The following is a 20,192-nucleotide window of genomic DNA, read 5'->3' as shown; positions in this document are numbered from 1 at the left end:
TGCATCCAATGTAGAATATCACAGGCATTGGGCATATATGAGATAACATGGACATAAGATGTGAAAAATGAAGTGTGTGTGTGAGATCCGTGAAGTTCGATCGATCAGAAAAACAAGTGAGATCGATCACAAAAGTTGGATCGATCGAAAATAAGTGAGATTGATCTCACAACTTTGATCGACTAAGACATGAGTTCGATCGATCTCTCAAGATCAATCTAAGATACAAGTTCGATCGATCGAACTATACGACGAATGTAAATAGTCACAGATCTGTGACTTTGGAAGCATGGGGCCCACACGAATGTGTTCGTAGGCCCATCAACACAACAAATCAACAAATATCATCACTTTTCAAAGCCCAAACTCCTAATTTAAATCGGAATACACAAATACATAAAAACATATATATATATATATATACACACACACACACACACACACACACACACACACACAGTGTTTCAAAGCTTCAAAAATGGTGGTTTCATCATCTCAATATCATGGATGCAACAAGTAAAGCATGGATGTAACATCTAAGTCATGTATACACGAGGTTGAAGCTTGAATCACAGAGGATGGATTCGAATCTTACCCAAATCGATGAGAGAAGTGGAGATATGAACGAGTGAAGATGAATCCGAGAAAGGAGAGAGAGATTGGCACTTAGATCTCGCCGAAGATGAGGGAGATGAGATTGCACAGTGGCGACGAAGAGGTGCTGGGGTTTGGAGGGTTGGATCGATCTAAATGATCGATCTTGAAACCCTCTAGGTCTATTTTAAAAACATTCCCGACAGAGTTCGATCGATCGAACTTCAACTGAGATTGATCGAACTTTGATGAACCCTCTTCAAAGTATTTTTGGATTTTTGAAATTTTTGAAAAATGCAAAACTAAAATTAAAAAAAATAGAATTAAAATAAAATAAAATAAACTAGAATAAAATATTTTTTGGTTTTTTTTTTTAATTGAATAAACAATAATAATTAAAAACTAAATAAATTAAAATATTTTTGAATTTTTAAAAACTTTTTGAAAAATAAAATAAAATGAAATGAAATGAAAATAAAATAAAATAAAATAAAAATGAAAATATTTTTGGATTTTTAAAATTTGAAAAGTTAAAACAAAGTTAAAATAATGAAATGGAGAACTGAGATCGATCGAAACAAGAGTTCGATCGATCAGACAGAGAGCAAAAATATGCAGGTTTTTTACTCAGAAAATTGGCTAAATGTTGGGACTTGAAGATCGATCGAACTTGGAAGTTGGATCGATCAAAGAACTTCAGATCGATCTTGGAATGTTTCGATCGATGAGATAGAGAGGTGAAATATGCAGGTTGATGCAGGCTCAAAATTTTTCTAAGTGTTGAATCATGAGATCGATCGAACTTTGAAGTTGGATCTATTGAAGGTCTCTTGATCGATCTAAGAGTTAGTTCGAACGATGGGACAGAGAGGTGATTTGGATGCAGGTTTCTGCAGGTCGAAAATTTTTCTAAGTGTTGGATGCAGAATGGAGTTCGATCGATTGAACTCAGGTTTGAGATCGATCGAACTATGCAGAATGCTCAATAATGACATGAAAGCTCATGCAATCCTTACCAAAGTTCCTATCAATGCATATGAACCAAAAACAAGTATCTAGACTTCGCAAGAAATGAAATGAAAGATAGAAATGAGGGAGGAATAGGGTTTTGACACCCTACGAAATGTCTTTGCTAGTCTTTAAAGTCTCTAGCAAGACATTGGGCTCTTTTAGCCCGGATCAAAGATCTTATAATGCATCCCCTCCTTGTTGGGGTGATAGATGCTTTGAACTCCACCCAACAAATGGTTCTTTGAAGAACATGTTGGATTAAGCTTAAAAGGAGCTTTTGATCATTTGTCTATACAATCACAACCTTTGGGCTTCCATGCCCTTTCAAAGCAAGAATTTGAAACAAGATTTTTAGAATGCAAGGTTGAAGATAATCCTTTGGAAGTTTTGGTCTTACACAAAAGCTCATTTCCTTCACATTGAAGATCATGACATTTATCTACAACATTAACCTATCCTTCATATTTGTCAAATGAATTGGGTGTGGGATTAAAAATATTCAATTTCACCTTTATGTGGCCAAATGAAATCTTTATTATCCCCGTCCTACAATTGATGTTGGCATTAGCGGTTGCCAAGAAGGGACGGTCAAGGATAACGGGAATTTGGCTCTTAGGATTGGGGACCGGTTCCGTGTCAATGACAACGAAATCAATGGGAAAGAAGAATTTGTCAATTTTAATCAAAATATCCTCAATTATACCCCTAGGCTTCTTAATAGATCGGTCGGCAAGTTGCAAAACTAATGACGTCGGTTTCAATTCACCTAGGCCCAATTTGACATAAATCGAGTATGGAAGAAGGTTAACACTTGCTCCTAAGTCAAGAAGCGCCCGATTAATGATATGATCACCAATAATGCATGATGTAGTGGGTGAACCGGGGTCCTTAAACTTTGGAAGAGTGTTATGTTGCAAAATTGAGCTTACTTGCTCGGTCAAAACCACTTTTCTTGGTGCTTGGCTCTTGTTCTTCCACTTTTGGGTGCACAAGTCTTTCAAGAATTTGGCATAAGCTGGAATTTGCTTGATTGCATCCAATAGTGGAAGATTGACTTTCACTTGCCTAAACATTTCCATAATTTCATTGGTTTTTGCCTTTTGCTTGTCTTTTGAAATGGATCATTTTAAGGCATCCGGAAATGGAACTTTTGGTTCAAGCATTTTTTCAGAATTTTCTTTTGAACTCTCTTCAACACAAGAAGTTTTTAAATCATTATGTTCCAAATCATTTTTCAGCAAAACTTTTTAAACATCATTTTTTAAAACTTCTTTTTTAAACACATTTTTCAAGACTTTCTCATTTACAAGATCATGTATATGCAATTAAGGAGGAATGGAAGGTGAAGCGGGACGGGTGATAACTTGAGGTTGCACCGGTTCACTCTCTTTATTCGACATTTCAACTTGATTGTCCACAATCCTACCACTCCGCAAGGTAGTCACCGCATTAACATGTTCAATGGTGTGGCCTTCCGATGAGGAATGAGTTTGCACAACACATTGTTACTTAGGTAGGGCATTAATGAGCATCTTTCCCTTTTCTCTTGCATTGAGAGTGCTTGCTATTTGCCCTACTTGGGTTTTTAGCTTCGCAATAGATTGAGAGTGAGAATGAAGCAATTGAGTGTTAGCCTCAGAAGTGCCCAAAGCATTCAAAACTTTTTCTTCAAATGCAGGACTTCTAGTATTTCCTTGGGAATAAGATTGGTTGGGAAAATGAGAATTAGCAAATTGATTCCCTTGTGATTGATAAGGTCTAAAACCTTGGGATCCTTGGTTTTGAAGTGGAGGTGGAATGTACTTCTCTTGAAAACCGCCTTGGGAAGGGTTTGAGCCCTCTCCTTGATTTTTCCAAGAGAAATTCGCATGATTCCTCCAACTTGGATTATAGTGAGTGCCATAAGGATTGTTCCCTTGGTTCACAAAAGCTGCATTGACTTGTTCATTAGGTTCATTTTGCACTTATCAATGAGGACAATGAGAAGTAGAATGAAGAACACTAGAACAAGTCATACATGTTTCATTTGATGCACGATGAGAATGGTTAGGGAAGGAAAATACTTGGTTCGCCGAGTTTTGGTTAATCAAAAATTGATCAAACCTTTGTGATAAAGACTTCATTTCGGCGGCTATTTCATTTGAATGATCAACTTGATGTAAGCCAACACTCTTCCTACCTTGTGAATTTCTACCATTCTTGGATGATAGTGTTGTATGCAAAGAATTTTCACTTATGCTTTCATAAAGACGCTACACGTTATCCTCATGCCTATCAATGTATGAGCCACCCATGGAAACATCAACCATACCCTTATAATTGTTTTATAAGCTCTCAAAGAAAGATTGAACTAATTGCCATTTGGGCATGTCATGATGTTGACACTTTCTAAGCAACTCATTGAAGCGTTCCCATGCCTCATGAAACGTTTCTCCATCCTCATGTGAAAATTCTCGAATTGAGGTTCTCATGACATTGGTCTTAGAAACCGGATAGTACTTCTTCAAGAACTCTTGTTGCATTTTTGCCCAAGAAGTGATTGAAAAAGGCCTAAGATTGTTAAACCAATACTTTGCCTTGTCTTTTAAAGTGAATGGAAAAAGTTTGAGTCTTAAAATCCCTTCCGGCATGTTCGTATATTTTACGGTGGAACATACTTCAAAAAACTCATTCAAATGCTTGTAATCTTCTTCACTTGGAAGTCCATGATAGTTAGGAAGCATTTGAATGGTTTGTGGCTTAATTTCATAATGATGTGCTCTAAATGGAGTCAATTGGATGCATGTAGGTGCATTATACTCGTTAGGCACATAATGGTCTCTTAAAGTAAGAGGTGGATTAGCTACTTGAGGTGCAACATGAACACCTTGGTTTTGAATTCCTTGATTGATGATGGGAGGTTGTGGAACATACATTGGCCTTGGCATTCCATATGGAACTTGGCCTTGTTGTTGTGGAGGTTGGTGAAAGTATGGCCTAGGTATGCCTAATGGTACTTGTATGTTCTCATTGTGCACATTAGGATAAAGGATACCTTGTTGGTCTAAGTGACCAAGGTCCTCAACATGATCATTATTATGGTCATCCATTGATAGATTGGTTCTATTTGAACTTCCTCTTCCCCTAGGATTTCTAACGATGGATTCAAGATGCAAATCAAGAGGGACAAGAGTTGGTCTTAATGAACGACGTCCATGCATACACAATGCAAAACACAACAAGCACAAAGAATGACAAACACTATGCCTTCACAACAATGCAATTAGACTTCTTCCATAAACACTTAATTCATACTCACATGCTTTAACAACAATGATGCAAGAACAATTAAAAACAAACCTCCACGTGAGCCGACGATTTAACTAAGGGATTGAGTAAAGAAAGTCTCACAAAGGTCCTTTAGCACTTCAACTCCAAATTTAAAGCTTAGCTTAGCAAATTTTTTAAAATTTTTAGCTTTTTATATTCTTTGGTTGCTTGAATGCTTCTTTGCTTGCTTCCTCTCCAATAATGCACCTAGTTAAGTAAGAACAACACAATAAGCAACCAAAAAGAAAAATAAAAGTAAAGTAAAGATACGATCAAAAGAGTACTAATCCTAATTGATTCCACAATTCCGACATTGCCTAATTCTTGGCAACGGCGCCAAAATTTGACAGAGGGCCGTTCCTACAAGCCAAATTGATGTAGTGAATGTGCGGTTCAAGAAAAGCCTTTTGGGTCAAGTTTAAATTTATAAAAAGCATTACCAACACTACTACTAACGTAGCAAGAGTGAGTTGGGATCGTCCCAAGGGATTGTGAGGATCGAACAATGTCGTGGAATCGCAATTAGGGCTAGTAGGTCGGGTGATCAAACAAATGGTTGGTTGGTTGATTAGAAAGCAACTAAATTAAACTAAGTGATAACAAAATAATGCAATTAAGAGTAAGTAAGAGAGAGAGACATTTTGGGGTTTAGAGATCACCACCAAGCAATGCATTTCTATACCATTGACAAATGATTAATGAGGGCAAATGGTGTGTTGCAATATTGGGGTGTGTGTGAGTGTGTGTTTGGTTGATTCAACAAGCAAAGATGACTAGTTAAGCATGTATTGTCTAAACATCATGTGAAAGGCATAATATATCTAAGCAATGAAGCATATATTGTCTAAACAACATGTGAAAGACACAATAGATCAAAACAAGTCATTAATCCTTGCATTAAGCTCACAATCCAAATACAACACAAGGTTAGAGACATATGCTTCTTGTATTCAAAAGCTTAGATCATCAAACAACAAGCATGGATTGTCCTCCCATTTAACACTACACTACAACTACACTACATCTACACTACTAGCATGAAAATAAACTAGGGGATAGGCATTTTAATTAATGGCATCTTAGTTTACTTTAATTGCATTTTAATTAATGGCATCTTAGTGTAATCAAACAACTAACCCTCCTTTGTAATCTTTTGATGTGCTAAAGTCGAGGTTAAATTCCAACACGTATAATCCCTGCGAACGATCCCTACTCGTTATACTTCATTAGTTGTAGTAGTAGTTTTTATAAATGTAAATTTGACTAGAAAGACTTTCGAAACCACATTCATATTTTGACCTTACGAAGCGACATCTCGCATTAAAAAGTTTGTTAACACTTAGAAAGGGGCTCGTCACCGTGTGATGAAAAATTATAATAGCCCTGAGTGCGTACTATCGCTAAAAGAATTCATTTATTTATTTGTTTATCCACTAGTGTTCTGAGAGTTCTACTTGTGTGTATCCATAAAAGAGTCGAGTGAGAAATATTTCTTATACGAGTTGAGGGCACCACACTTGATATACATATATATACACTTTATATATCTCGTCATATTTGTTTTTGCATCAATCACGCATATCATACATTCTGCATTAGATATGGTGATTATGGTGTATTTATTGTGTTGATATATATTGCTACGATATGAGCTAAAAGTTCAACATCAACACAAGGACAAGAAATGCTAATCTACAATGCCAAATTCAACCAAAAAAACAGTTGTGAAATGATTGGTTGACAGAACAAGTTCGAGGTGAAGAAGTTGTGCGTGGTGGGATTAATTTGGATCAATAGAATTATGTAGTGGTTAGATGGATCGGCTGGAGGATACTTGGAGACTTTTGGCCGCGGTGTGTCGCCGCACCACAGTCAAGCTTGAGAGTGTGTGGATTTTAAGGTGAGAGCCAAGAGTTTTACATTTATAGAAGCCACTACTACCTTCACTATAAATATAGCTAGGGCGGGTAGGGATCGTCCCAATGGATTGTGAGGATCGAACAAGGTCGTGGAATCGCTATTAGGGCTAGTAGGTCGAGTGATCAAACAATTGGTTGGTTTGTTGATTAGAGAACAACTAAATTAAACTAAGTGATAACAAAAGAATGCAATTAAGAGTAAGTAAGAGAGAGAGAGATCTTGGGGTTTAGAAGTCACCACCAAGCAATGCATTTCTATATCATTGACAAGTGATTAATGAGGGCAAATAGTGTGTTGCAATATTGGTGTGTGTGTGTGTGTGTGTGTGTGTGTGTGTGTGTGTGTGTGTGTGTGTGTGTGTGTGTGTGTGTGTGTTTGGTTGATTCAACAAGCAAGGATGACTAGTTAAGCATGTATTGTCTAAACATCATGTGAAAGGCACAATATATCTAAGCAATGAAGCATATATTGTCTAAACAACATGTGAAAGGCACAATAGATTAAAACGAGTCATTAATCCTTTCATTAAGTTCACAATCCAAATACAACACAAGGTTAGAGACATATGCTTCTTGCATTCAAAAGCTTGGATCATCAAACAACAAGCATAGATTGTCCTCCCATTTAACACTACACTACAACTACACTACATCTACACTACTAGCATGAAAATAAACTAGGGGAGAGGCACAATCCATCAAGGAATAAGTATGAACCATCAAGAAAATCACAAGAGCATTCTTTTAAGCACTATGTCTTGACAATCTCCAAATCTATGGCATCAATACACATAGACATGCATCAATAACACAAAATCTAGAGACAAGCTCACGAACATCTATTCTAGCATACATAGACATATGGATAGAATGAAATGATCAATTGGAAGCATTAAACCACATAAAACATTGAATAAACAAGATCTATATATATCAAAGTGTCAAAACATTAATTACAACACTAATCCCCCAATAATACACAAGATTGAGATATAGAAAACATGCTTGGGGCTAACTCTAGCCCCAAGAGGATGTCTAGCCACTCATGGTGATGATGCTCCAACCCTCAAGGGCTAACTCCATGGTTGAAATCTGCTCCTTGTTGATGAAGAACCTCCAATGGTATCTATAGCCTCCTCCTCCTCTAAGCTTGCTCTCCAAGAGATGATATGAAAAAATGATATTGGCTCCCCTTTGCAAAAAGCAATCCTTATCTTTATATAGGTAAGTCAAAATGACATCCAAAATGAGCTGAGGTCGGGCACATAATATTCCCTAATGATTAGATAAAGGACAACTTTCAATGAGATGGAAATTTAACTTTTTTGCACTAGAGGAAGTTCGATTGATCGAACCTTGGACTTGGATTGATCGAACTGGATGAGATCCATCGAACTTAGGCTGGATCGATCCAACTGGCTGAGCTTTTTTGGAAAAAGACAAATCTGAGATATTTTGGGAGATATTTCTGGGAAAAGGACAAAAGTGGTTAGTGGGTGGTACAGCTGTGGATATGATCAATCATTTGAATAAGGATAAAAGTGTTCGATCGATCGAAGGGTGGTGTTGGATCGATCGAACTTTTTGGACTTTATGCTTTTGGGTCAAGGCTTGGATCTATCTTAAAGTTCTGAGATAGATCATTGTTCGATCAATCGAACCTTGAACTTGGATCAATCGAACTTTGCTGCTTCCCACCTTTGGCTTCATTTGCTTCCTTCTTTCTCTATTTTGCTCCTTTCTTTGTTTAATCCCAGAATTGCTTTAACTAAGCTCTTATTTGGCTGAGTTAGCTTATTTTCGGGATAAGTACATGAAAATAGAAATAATACGAAATCAATCTAAAACGGTAAAGTAAGATAGATAAAGGTACTAGAATACCTAAGCTTAAGGGGTTTAAATACGTACTTTTCAGCACTCATCACATCCCCAAACTTAAATATTGCTAGTCCCTAGCAATGAACTAGAAAGTAAAGGAATGCAATGAACAACTATACAACTATGAACTAGAAAACAATAAATGGATAATGCCATTTTTATAGGGAACACGATTACACTTAGCATATGCAACAAGCCTTTTAAACCCCTAGGTTACCCCTAGTGGACGAGTGAAGTCTCGTGAGGGTTTCCAGAAATGATACCCATAAACATTAAGCTCATTCTCACAAAAGAGACACCAATATTGCAAACAAGCATTGGGAGAAAACTACCTCAAGTATGCAATTTTTCAACCATTTCCAAGCAATCTTCCAAAATTTCAACATCAAGCAAACAAGTATGGTCTTCCACACATCAAGAAAATGATCATGCAAATCAAAACAACTCTAGAATTCTTTTGAGTGGACCGGCATCAAATGTGTTGTTATCTAAGCCAACTAAAGAATTAATCACATCCTTACCCTCAAACTAGCACACAAATCTAGTACCAATCATCAAGATAAAAAGTGGACCTTTTATTAAAGCTTTATTATTCTAGGTGCGCTTATTCTTTTCATTCGATTTTATTTATTTATTTATTTATAGGATCAAAGATGGAAATATGGTGCAATGTGTTAATCTATTAAGCTTTCTAGCGATTCATGAGGTCGAGCGTTAGGTCAATGACTCCCAAATCAGACGGCTTTAGGGCATTAGGCGTTCAAACACCCCTACGGACTTACAAGCTCAAATCAACTAGGTTACAAATCAAGACAACAATTATCTAATCATTTCCCACTTCTCACCTTTTGGGAGAAGTCCTTACTTTTTTTATTGCTTTTGCTTTTTCATTTTTTTTTTTTTTTTGAATCAATTATTAACCTAGAGTTTGGGCCCTCCACCTTTCGGCGCGAGAAGTTCAGTGCTTGATGAGGCTAGAATCCCGGCTACTTAATGAAAAAGGGTTGTTATCCACATTTATCAAGAATGAAAGCTTTCAATGCATTACTAGCCTAATTGGGATATAACCAATTCAATAATCAACAAAGCATGTACCCCACAAATGAATGCTAGTGTGCGCCGGTGCTAGTGTAGAATTCTAGAATGAATCTCAAAACAATCACAAAATCAAGATAATGTGGACCATAAGTGTAAGCAAGATATCAATCTTTCGAAAAATTTACTCCTAAATGGCATCCACAAGGCATACAAGGAGTATTGAACTCTCAAGTCAAACAATTTTTAAATTTTAAGCAATATAGTCCTCAAAAGATCAAAATCATAGCTAGATGTGGACCAACCATAGAAATATCCCTCAAATACACAAGTCATACTCAAAATTTTGAATTTAAAACTAATTTAAAACTAACACTGCAAAACACTATTCCCCCCAAACTTAAATGGCACAATGTCCTCAATGCGCAAGAGAACAAGGGAAAGAGTATACCAGTACAACTAAGCAAGAATGATCGGGACTGAAGTATCCGAAATGGGCGGCATGGCCCCCCAAACTTGGGATGAACTGTGGTCCTGAAAATTGGCACTTAGATAAACTCATCAGATAACAAAATGGGATACTTAGTGCACAGTGGACATGCAAGTGTAAATGGGATAAACAGATAAATAGATGAGAGAGGTATAAGGGTGGTTCTGAAAATTGGGTAGCACTCTCTCACTGAAGTCACTGTGATGCACCTGATGGAGTCAAACATACAGATATGAGAATATAATCATATGACATCCACAATAAAAACAAATATATATAAAACAGATAAAGTACAGTTATAATAAAAATATCAAAGCCGACAGACCAGCTGTAAAAATAATAATATACAGTGACAAAAGTAATGTATCAATAGGAGAGAGGGATCATAAGATAGAAGGAACTGGGAACTCAGGATGATGAGGTAGGATGGGTAGGCCGGGCTCCGCGGATATCTCTGGATAGATCTCGGAACATAGTCGCAACATCCGTGCGGAAGACAGCAAAATCAGCTCTGTGGGTTGTGAGATCAACTCGTATGGCAACAACAGCATCCTCAAACGTCTGCAGACGTACTCCAAAGCCGGGGGTCAGATCTGGAGCCTCAGGCATAGATGAATCAGAAGAAAGCTCCTGAGTCTGCTCCTATTCATAAATGGGTGACCTGGCTGGAGAGTACTGCTCTGTATCATCTGCAGAGTGCTCTAAGTCAATATCTATATGATCGGCAGCTGGATCGACTGGTGCATCGTCCGCTATGGGCCCTGCTGCTGCTGCCTGTGCTGTTACCTATGCCTTTGCCTGGGCCTGTGCCTGTGCCTCCTCCTCATCTAACTCTGCTGCAGCCACTGCTGCATGGTCCTGCTGGCGAGTAATGATGGATCGGTGGCTCTTGTCCCAGTCCTTCTTCAAGAAATGACATGAACCTCTCTCGGGGTGCTCCTGAGGGTGAATAGGGTAGTGCTGGTTTATGAGAATCTGGGTGATGAGGTGGCTGAATGGAAGAGACGTAGCCCGTTCGAGCGTCTCCTTGTTGATGTACTTGTCATATAGCTTCCTCATCATGCTCCAGATGAGCGAGGGAATGGACACCCAGTGCCTGGTGTAAAAGGCGTAAAGGGCTGTCAGATAATCGCCCCTCTTCTGAATCTTGTGCCCTGCCATGTATATGTTCCGATAGAGAACAAAATCGGTGAACCATAGGTCATCTGGAAGGAATGTTCGAGTGGCGAAGGTCTCGCCACTGGCATGGTAACCTGTAAGAAAAACTGCTATGTCGGCGTAAGAAAGCCTGTATAGCCTCGGATATGTCTCCTGAAACTCTGGAGGGCAGCGGTGTGGACAGCGGCAAGAGCGGGCTAAAGAGTCCACTGTGATGGTGATCTGATGGCCATCCACAGAAGCTCTGTTGTGGTATGCGGTGATGGTCGGAGGTTCTGGTAGAACAACCGTACCAGCTGCGGGTAGACCGGCTCTGTGATGGGGGCAAGAATAGCGGCCAGACCCCTCTGAATGATGTCATGGTAGGCGAATTGGGTCAGCACCGATCTAGAGAAAAAGGCAGTGTCGAACACTGACTCATGGTCGACCGTCATATGCGCATATCGAGGCACGGGCCTATCACGCTCCAGATGAGCTGGCTGAGCTGGTATAGGTGAATGCTTAGCTCCAGTATGCGGTGGAGATGGTAATGGAGTGAATGCAGGATGAGCCGTAGAGGTGGATGGTATATAGTCATCCTCGGCCTCATGAGATGGTGACTGAGGTGGGGTAGCCTGTGCTGGCTCCGCCTGTGCATGAGAGGGCTCTGCTGGCTCCTCTGTCCGTGGCCTAATGTGTTGGGTGGGCTCGTGTTGCCTGTTGGCAACAGTCTTCCTCTTAACCAATGCCTACAAAAAGAAAAAGAAAAACACTCAATGGGAGTTAGAGCCAGAATAAGAAAATTTAAGCACGATATAGAAACATGTATGTCAAGTAAAAATAGAGAAAACAAATATGACATGAATCTATGCAAGTGGCATAATATGAAACATGCTAAACAATGTAAGTATGAAATGCATCCAATGTGGAATATCACAGGCATTGGGCATATATGAGATAGCATGAATATAAGATATGATGAATGAAGTGTGTGTGTGAGATCTGTGAAGTTCGATCGATCATAAAAAGAAGTGAGATCGATCACAAAAGTTGGATCAATCGAAAATAAGTGAGATCGATCTCACAACTTCGATTGATCGAACTGTGCGACGATGAAAACTCAAAAGTCACAGATCTGTGACTTTGGAAGTATGGGGCCCACACGAACGTGTTCGTGGGCCCATCAACACAACAAATCAATCAATTCCATCACCCAATCATGGCCCATCCTCCCAAATCGAGTCAAATAATCAAAAATATATACACATATATACATATATATATATACATATAGACACAAATGCTTCAAGCTTTAACAATGGAGGATTTTGTCATGTATATAGCATGTATTCAACATATAAAGCATGTATGCACAAGATTGAAGCTTAAATCATGAGGGACATTCTCGAATCTTACCTCAAATGATGAGAGAAGTGGAGATGTGGAAGAGTGAAGATGAATCCGAGAAGGGAGAGAGAGATAAATACTTAGATGCTCGCCGGAAAGTTCACCGGAGGTGGGAGAGGTGATGGCACAATGGCGACGGAGAAGAGGGTTAGGGTTTGCAGAGAGGGTGAGATCGATCTAAGGTATCGATCTAGAAAACCCTCGGTTCTATTTTTAAAAACATTCCCGACAAAGTTCGATCGATCAAACTTTAACTGAGATCGATCGAACTTTGATGAACTCTCTTTAAAGTATTTTTGAAATTTTGAAATTTTTAAAAATTGCAAATTTAAAATTAAAATTTGGAATTAAAATTAAAAATTGGAAAATAAAGTAAAATAAAATAGAATAAAATATTTTTGGTTTTTTTTAAAAAAATAAATTAAATAAACAATAATAATTAAAAAGTAAATAAATTAAAATATTTTTGAATTTTTGAAAACTTTTTTGAAAAATAAAATAAAATAAAATGAAATGAAATGAAAATAAAATAAAAGTGAAAATATTTTTGGACTTTTGAAAATTTAAAAAGTCAAAATAAAGTCAAAATAATGAAATGAAGAACTGAGATCGATCGAAACAAGAGTTCGATCGATCAGACAAAGAGCAAAAATATGCAGGTTTTTGGCTTAGAAAATTGGCTAAGTGTTGGAACTTAAAGATCGATCGAACTTAGAAGTTGGATCGATCGAAGAACTTTCAGATCGATCTTAGAATGTTTCGATCGATCAGACAGAGAGGTGAAATATGCAGGTTGATGCAGGCTCAAAATTTTTCTAAGTGTTGAATCATAAGATCGATCGAACTTTGAAGTTGGATCAATCGAAGGTCTCCTGATCGATCTAGGAATTGGTTTGAATGATGGGACAAAGAGGTGATTTGGATGCAGGATTCTGCAGGTCGAAAAATTTTCTAAGTGTTGGATGCAGAATGGAGTTCGATCGATCGAACTTAGATTTGAGATCAATCGAACTATGCAGAATGCATAATAATGACATAAAAGCTCATGCAATCCTTACCAAAGTTCCTTTTAATGCATATGAGAACCAAAAACAAGTATCTAGACTTCGCAAGACATTGGGCTCTTTTAGCCCGGATCAAAGATCTTATAATGCATCCCCTCCCTGTTGGGGTGATAGATGCTTTGAACTCCACCCAACAAATGGTTCTTTGAATAACATGTTGGATTAAGCTCAAAAGGAGTTTTTGATCATTTGTCTATACAATCACAACCTTTGGGCTTCCATGCCCTTTCAAAGCAAGAATTTGAAACAAGATTTTTAGAATGCAAGGTTGAAGATAATCCTTTGGAAGTTTTGGTCTTACACAAAAGCTCATTTCCTTCACATTAAAGATCATGACATTTATCTACAACATTAACCTCTCCTTCATATTTGCCAAATGAATTGGGTGTGGGATTAAAGATATTCAACTTCACCTTCATATGGCCAAATGAGATCTTCATTATCCCCGTTCTACAATTGATGTTGGCATTAGCGGTTGCCAAGAAAGGACGGCCAAGGATAACGGGAATTTGGCTCTTAGGATTGGGGACCGGTTCCGTGTCTATGACAATGAAATCAACGGGAAAGAAGAATTTGTCAATCTTTATCAAAACATCCTCAATTATACCCTAGGCTTCTTAATGGATCGGTCGGCAAGTTGCAAAACTACCGATGTCGGTTTCAATTCCCCTAGGCCCAATTTGACATAAACTGAGTACGGAAGAAGGTTAACACTTGCTCCTAAGTCAAGAAGAGCCCGATTAATGATATGATCACCAATAATGCATGATGTAGTGGGTGAACCAGGGTTCTTGAACTTTAGAAGAGTGTTATGTTGCAAAATTGAGCTTACTTGCTCGGTCAAAACCACTTTTCTTGGTGTTTGGCTCTTGTTCTTCCGCTTTTGGGTGCACAAGTCTCTCAAGAATTTGGCATAAGCCGGAATTTACTTGATTGCATCCAATAGTGGAAGATTAACTTTCACTTGCCTAAACATTTCCATAATTTCATTGGTTTTTGCCTTTTGCTTGTCTTTTGAAATGGATCCTTCTAAGGCATCCGGAAATGGAACTTTTGGTTCAAACACTTTTTCAGAATTTTCATTTGAACTCCATTCAACACAAGAAGTTTTCAAATCATTTGTCAACAAAACTTTTTCGACATCATTTTTCAAAACTTCTTTTTTAAACACATTTTTCAAGACTCTCATTCACAAGATCATGTACATGCAATGAAGGAGGAATGGGATGTGAAACGGGACGGGTGACAACTTGAGGTTGCACCGGTTCACTCTCTTCATTGGACATTCCAACTTGATTGTCCACAATCCTACCACTCCGCAAGGTAGTCACCGCATTAACTTGTTCAATGGTGTGGCCTTCCGATGAGAAATGGGTTTCCACACCACATTGTTGCTTAGGTGTGGCATTAATAGGCATATTTCCCTTTTCTCTTGCATTGAGAGTGCTTGCTATTTGCCCTACTTGGGTTTCTAGCTTCGCAATAGATTGAGAGTGAGAATGAAGTAATTGTGTGTTAGCCTCTAAAGTGCCCAAAGCATTCAAAACTTTTTCTTCAAAGGCAGGACTTCTAGTATTACCTTGGGAATAAGATTGGTTGGGAAAATGAGAATTAGCAAATTGATTCCCTTGTGATTGGTAAGGTCTATAACCTTGGGATCCTTGGTTTTGAAGTGGAGGTATAATGTACTTCCTTGAAAACCGCCTTAGGAAGGGTTTGAGCCCTCTTCTTGGTTTTTCCTAGAGAAATTCGCATGATTCCTCCAACTTGGATTATAGTGAGTGCCATAAGGATTGTTCCCTTGGTTCACAAAAGCTGCATTGACTTGTTCATTAGGTTCATTTTGCACTTGTCAATGAGGACAATGAGAAGTAGAATGAAGAACACTAGAATAAGTCATACATGTTTCATTTGATGCACGATGAGAATGGTTAGGGAAGGAAGATACTTGGTTTGCCGAGTTTTGGTTAATCAAAAATTGATCAAACCTTTGAGATAAAGACTTCATTTCGGTGTTTATTTCATTTGAATGGTCGACTTGATGTAAGCCAACACTTTTCCTACCTTGTGAATTTCTACCATTCTTGGATGATAGTGTTCTATGCAAAGAATTTTCACTCATGCTTTCATAAAGACGCCACACGTCATCCTCATGCCTATCAATGTATGAGCCACCCATGGAAGCATCAACCATACCCTTATAGTTGTCCGATAAGCTCTCAAAGAAATATTGAACTAATTGCCATTTGGGTATGTCATGATGTGGATACTTCCTAAGCAATTCATTGAAGCGTTCACATGCCTCATGAAACGTTTCTCCATCCCCATGTGAAAATTCTTGAATTGAAGTTCTCATGGCATTGGTCTTTGAAACCAGATAGTACTTCTTCAAGATCTTTTCTTGCATTTCTGCCCAAGAAGTGATTAAAAAAGGCCTAAGATTGTTAAACCAATACTTTGCCTTGTCTTTTAATGTGAATGGAAAAAGTTTGAGTCTTAAAACCTCTTCCGGCATGTCCGTATATTTTACGATGGAACATACTTTAAGAAACTCATCCAAATGTTTGTAAGGTTCTTCACTTGGAAGTCCATGATAGTTAAGAAGCATTTGAATGGTTTGTGGCTTAATTTCATAATGATGTGCTCTAAATGGAGGCAATTGGATGCCTGTAGGTGCATTATACTCATTAGGCACATAATGGTCTCTTAAAGCAAGAGGTGGATTAGCTACTTGAGGTGCAAAATGAACACCTTGGTTTTGAATTCCTTAATTGATGATGGGAGATTGTGGAGCATACATTGGCCTGGGCATTCCATATGGAACTTGGCCTTATTGTTGTGGTGGTTGGTGAATGAATGGCCTAGGCATGCCTAATGATACTTGTATATTCTCATTGTGCACATTGGGATAAAGGATACCTTGTTGGTCTATATGACCAAGGTCCTCAACATGATCATTATTATGGTCATCCATTGATAAATTGGCTCTATTTGAACTTCCTCTTCCCCTAGGATTTCTAATGATGGATTCAAGATGCAAATCAAGAGGGACAATAATAGGTCTCAATGAACGACGTCCATGCATGCACAATGCAAAACACAATAAACACAAAGAATGACAAACACTATGCCTTCACAACAATGCAATTAGACTTCTTCCACAAACACTTAATTCATACTCCCATGTTTTAACAACAATGATACAAGAACAATTAAAAATAAGCCTTCACGCGGGCCGACGATTTAACTAAGGGATTGAGTAAGGAAAGTCTCACAAAGGTCCTTTAGCACTTCAACTCCAAATTTAAAGCTTAGCTTAGCAAATTTTTAGAATTTTTAGCTTTTTACTTTCTTTGCTTGCTTGAATGTTTGATGGCTCCTTTGCTTGCTTCTCTTCCAACAATGCACCTAGTTAAGTAAGAACAACACGATAAGTAATCAAAAAGAAAATTAAAAATAAAGTAAAGACACGATCAAAAGAGTACTAATCCTAATTTATTCCACAAATCTGACGTTGCCTAGTCAAATCAATCAATCCCCGGCAACGGCGCCAAAAACTGGCCGCGGTGTGTCGCCGCACCACAGTCAAGCTTGAGAGTGTGTGGATTTTAAGGCGAGGGCCAAGAGTTTTACATTTATAGAAGCCACTACTACCTTCACTATAAATATAGCTAGGGCGAGTAGGGATCATCCCAAGGGATTGTGAGGATCGAACAAAGTCGTGGAATTGCTATTAGGGCTAGTAGGTCGAGTGATCAAACAATTGGTTGGTTGGTTGATTAGAGAACAACTAAATTAAACTAAGTGATAACAAAATAATGCAATTAAGAGTAAGTAAGAAAGAGAGAGAGATCTTGGGGTTTAGAGGTCACCACCAAGCAATACATTTCTATATCATTGACATGTGATTAATGAGGGCAAATGGTGTGTTGCAATATTGGTATGTGTGTGTGTGTTTGGTTGATTCAACAAGCAAGGATGACTAGTTAAGCATGTATTATCTAAACATCATGTGAAAGGCACAATATATCTAAGCAATGAAGCATATATTGTCTAAACAACATGTGAAAGGCACAATAGATCAAAACAAGGCATTAATCCTTTCATTAAGTTCATAATCCAAATACAACACAAGATTAGAGACATATGCTTCTTGCATTCAAAAGCTTGGATCATCAAACAACAAGCATAGATTGTCCTCCTATTTACCACTACACTACAACTACACTATATCTACACTACTAGCCTGAAAATAAACTAGGGGAGAGGCACAATCCATCAAGAAATAAGTATGAACCATCAAGAAAATCACAAGAGCATTCTTTTAAACACTTTGTCTTGACAATCTCCAAATCTATGGCATCAATACACATAGATATGCATCAATAACACAAAATCTAAATACAAGCACATGAACATCTATTCTAGCATACATAGACATATGGATAGAATGAAATGATCAATTGGAAGCATTAAACCACATAAATCATTGAATAAACAAGATCTATATATATGAAAGTGTTAAAACGTTAATTACAACACTAATCCCTCAATAATACACAAGATTAAGATATAGAAAACATGCTTGGGGCTAACTCTAGCCCCAAGAGGATGTCTAGCCACTCATGGTGATGATGCTCCAACCCTCAAGGGCTAACTCCATGGTTGAAATATGCTCCTTGTTGATGAAAAACCTCCAATAGTGTCTCTAGCCTCCTCATCCTCTAAGCTTGCTCTCCAAGAGATGATATGAAAAAATGATATTGGCTCCCCTTTGCAAAAAGCAATCCTTATCCTTATATAGGTAGGTCAAAATGACACCGAAAATGAGCTGGGGTCATACACACAATATTCCCTAATGATTGGATAAAGGACAACTTTCAATGAGATGGAAATTTAACTTTTTCGCACTAGAGGAAGTTCGATCGATCAAACCTTGGACTTGGATCGCTCGAACTAGCTGAGATCCATCGAACTTAGGCTAGATCGATCCAACTGGCTTAGCTTTTTATGGGAAAAAACAAATCTGAGATATTTTGGGAGATATTTTTGGAAAAAGGACAAAAGTGGTTAGTGGATGGTACAGTTGTGAATAGGATCAATCATTTGAATAAGGACAAAAGTGTTCGATCGATCGAAGGATGGTGTTGGATCGATCGAACTTTTGGACTTTATGCTTTTGGGTCAAGGCTTGGATCTATCTTGAAGTGCTGAGATCGATCATTGTTCGATCGATCGAATCTTGAACTTGGATCGATCGAACTTTGCTACTTCCCACATTTGGCTTCATTTGCTTCCTTATTTCTCCACTTTGCTCATTTCTTTGTTTAATCCCAGAATTGCTTCAATTAAGCTCTTATTTGGCTGAGTTAGCTTATTTTCGGGATAAGTACCTGAAAATGGATATAATACGAAATCAATCTAAAACGGTAAAGTAAGATAGATAAAGGTACTAGAATGCCTAAACTTAAGGGGTTTAAATACGCATTTTTCAGCACTCATCAACTTTCTAGAGTGTTTTAGAATGGCGTTAGATTAAACATGTGGGAGTAATCAATGACAAGGTGAACGAGCGTTGAACATTTGGTATCTTGCTAAGTCTAGAGGTTAACTGGTGTTTATAGTGAGTGAACTGGGCTAGTTGTAACACTCTTTCTTCATAATAATTTTCTTGGCCGTGCCAAGTCTTGAGGTTTTTTGATCTACCGTTGGGATAGGTTTTTCCTCGTAAATTTGGTGTGCTTACTTACTGTTATGTGAATGATATGTGCTTAAATGTTTATATGATTGGATCATCATATATGTATGTGTAAAGAATAAAAATAATTAAATCAGATTTAATACATCACTGAATTACTTGGCTAATTATAGATCGAGTGAGGGCTGGTTGATAAGTTTATTTATTTGATTGATTAATTCAGAATTATTTAATTGTTTAAATAAATTATTTATTTATTTAAGGGTCAGTCACTTAATAAGTAATTGACTATGAAGGTTATTTAAATTCACAAACTTACACTTGAATTTATATATCTATGATATATTGATCGTCACTCTACTTTTGAAATTTATAAACTTAACAACTTGAGATGAACTTGGCAAAGTGGCAAAGTCTGGCGACAAACAATATCAAATTTAAGTATACCACTACCACTACATAGAATAGTGTGAGTATGGGTCGAACACAAGGACTATAGGCTTGAATTAAATTTAACATTAATGAGCATATGATTGTAAAAGTGATGGTTGATTTGATTAAACTAATGGTAAAATTAAACTTAGTGCAATTGTAATTGAAATGGTATGAAAGCTAAATTAAATTGGAATCAAGAGAGAGAGAGGAACTTA

General features: G+C 37.6%; 2 pseudogenes; both read left to right on the top strand.

The window, feature by feature from the left end:
* Positions 1-3,972: 3,972 nt before the first annotated feature.
* Positions 3,973-4,071, top strand: LOC132305684 (small nucleolar RNA R71; annotated as a pseudogene).
* A 12,025-nt stretch (positions 4,072-16,096) lies between these two features.
* On the top strand, positions 16,097-16,195 carry LOC132305917 (small nucleolar RNA R71; annotated as a pseudogene).
* Positions 16,196-20,192: the final 3,997 nt, after the last annotated feature.

Source organism: Cornus florida, unplaced genomic scaffold, assembly GCF_030987335.1.
Source record: "Cornus florida cultivar Cherokee Brave unplaced genomic scaffold, ASM3098733v1 CherokeeBrave_3.0.0_Hap2_Chr04, whole genome shotgun sequence".
Lineage (NCBI taxonomy): Eukaryota > Viridiplantae > Streptophyta > Magnoliopsida > Cornales > Cornaceae > Cornus > Cornus florida.
Note: the sequence above shows the minus strand (reverse complement) of the source record. Positions and strands in the feature narration are given on the sequence as shown.